The following is a 2,500-nucleotide window of genomic DNA, read 5'->3' as shown; positions in this document are numbered from 1 at the left end:
CGCTCGAGAAAGCGATCCTTGCCGAGCACCCACACCTCGATTTCCGACCTTCCGAATCCCACATGGGGTGCTATATAGGCTGTAGTCCACGCCAAGCACCCCTAACCGAAGCCCACGTCCGATATAGGAGGGGAGGTCTTTCGACCCACCGGACTACCCCCCTATATATATGTCTTAAGTCCGTTTCTCAAACTGGCAGTAGGAGACATCAATTTCTCAAAAAACGTAGTCCCCCATTTCTCACCCGTCAGCGCACGCGCGGCCCCTAGCACGCGCGGGGGTCTGAAGGTTAACCTCAGTACCCCCTATATATATGCCTTAAGTCCGTTTCTCAAACTGGCAGTAGGAGACATCAATTTCTCAAAAAACGTAGTCCCGCTCATTTCTCACCCCGTCAGCGCGCGCGGCCCCATAGCGCGCGCGGGGGTCTGAAGGTTAACCTCAGTACCCCCTATATATATGCCTTAAGTCCGTTTCTCAAACTGGCAGTAGGAGACATCAATTTCTCAAAAAACGTAGTCCCGCTCATTTCTCACCCCGTCAGCGCGCGCGGCCCCATAGCGCGCGCGGGGGTCTGAAGGTTAACCTCAGTACCCCCTATATATATGCCTTAAGTCCGTTTCTCAAACTGGCAGTAGGAGACATCAATTTCTCAAAAAACGTAGTCCCGCTCATTTCTCACCCCGTCAGCGCGCGCGGCCCCATAGCGCGCGGGGGTCTGAAGGTTAACCTCAGTACCCCCTATATATATGCCTTAAGTCCGTTTCTCAAACTGGCAGTAGGAGACATCAATTTCTCAAAAAACGTAGTCCCGCTCATTTCTCACCCCGTCAGCGCGCGCGGCCCCAGAGCGCGCGCGGGGGTCTGAAGGTTAACCTCAGTACCCCCTATATATATGCCTTAAGTCCGTTTCTCAAACTGGCAGTAGGAGACATCAATTTCTCAAAAAACGTAGTCCCGCTCATTTCTCACCCGTCAGCGCGAAACTCCCATCCAACGCAAGGCTTGCACCAAGCGTGTTGGGAGTTCTCACGTTCCAACGACTTTGGCATGCCTTGGTGTCATTGTGGGCTATGGCATGCCTTGTAGGCACGAATTTTTTTGATCTTCAAAATTTTTGAAGTTCCCACGTTCCAACGACTTTGACATGGCTCGGTGCCATATTGGACGTTCCAACGACCTTGGCATGCCTTCTGGGCACCATTTTTTTCCAACTTCAAAACTTTCAAAGTTGTGACGTTCCATCGGCCATGGCATGCCTTGGTGCCATTTTTTCCAAACTTCAACGTTCTCACGTTCCAACGGCCATGGCATGCCTTGGAGTCGTTTTCCACGTTTCGTGGGCTATGGCATGCCTTGTCACCATTTCTTTCCAAACTTCAAAGTTCTTCCAAAGGCAACGTTCTCTTGTTTCGCGGGCCATTGCATGCTATAACGTCTCGTGCATAGTAGAATGCCTGCACAATGCCTTGATGCCGATTTCATCGTTTTAGAGGCTAGGCCACGCCCTTTTGCCACTTTAGTGTTTTCGGTGACTTTGTGGCAAGCATTTCAAATGTTCAAGTGGAGATTGATATAAGTTGGTGATATTTTTTATGGAATTGGCGACACGTTATGCCCTTGGTGTATTCTTTTTTGGAGACTTGGTGGCACGGCCATATCCCAACATTGTATTCTTAGGGACTTGGTGCCACCCCATGCCTTGGTCTATTTTTTTTGGGACTTGGTGTCACGCCATGCCTTGGTGTATATTTTGGGACTTGGTGTCCACGTCATGCCTTCGTGACTTGTTGAGATTTTTAGTGACTTGGACCTTGGTTGCACACAAGTCATGCCCTTGGTGACGCATGACATGATAATCCCTAACCTCAGTCCGATTTATTTGAAAAGCGAGATAATTGTTTGGTGTAGGGAGGAAATCGTTTGATTTTGGAATAAGTGGGGAGGGACGAATCGGAGCGACATAGGCTGAATCTCAGTGGATCGTGGCAGCTAGCCACTCTGCCACTTACAATACCCCGTCGCGTATTTAAGTCGTCTGCAAAGGATTCTACCCGCCGCTCGGTGGGAATTGTACTTCAGGCGGTCCCCGCGACTCATCCGTCACGAGGACTTAGCCAACGGCACGTGCCTTTGGGGGCCCAAAAGGCCCCTACTTGCTGGTCGGCAATCGGGCGGGCGGGGCACGCGCGTCGCTTCTAGCCCCGGATTCTGACTTAGAGGCGTTCAGTCATAATCCAGCGCACGGTAGCTTCGCGCCACTACTGGCTTTTCAACCAAGCGCGATGACCATTGTGGCGAATCAACGGTTCCTCTCGTACTAGGTGAATTACTATTGCGACGCTGTCATCAGTAGGGTAAACTAACCTGTCTCACGACGGTCTAAACCCAGCTCACGTTCCCTAATTGGTGGGTGAACAATCCAACACTTGTGAATTCTGCTTCAAAATGATAGGAGAGCCGACATCGAAGGATCAAAAAGCAACGTCGCTATGAACGC

General features: G+C 50.8%; 1 non-coding gene across 1 annotated transcript in view; it reads right to left on the bottom strand.

Moving 5' to 3' along the window:
* Positions 1-1,948: 1,948 nt before the first annotated feature.
* Positions 1,949-2,500, bottom strand: part of LOC119983747 — a 3,425-nt gene continuing 2,873 nt past the window's right edge. The window contains exon 1 of the ribosomal RNA XR_005464714.1: positions 1,949-2,500. This exon is cut by the window's right edge and continues 2,873 nt beyond it. This is a non-coding gene — a ribosomal RNA (28S ribosomal RNA).

This window comes from Tripterygium wilfordii, chromosome 2, assembly GCF_013401445.1.
Source record: "Tripterygium wilfordii isolate XIE 37 chromosome 2, ASM1340144v1, whole genome shotgun sequence".
Taxonomy (NCBI): domain Eukaryota; kingdom Viridiplantae; phylum Streptophyta; class Magnoliopsida; order Celastrales; family Celastraceae; genus Tripterygium; species Tripterygium wilfordii.
This window is presented reverse-complemented; position numbering and strand designations above follow the sequence as displayed.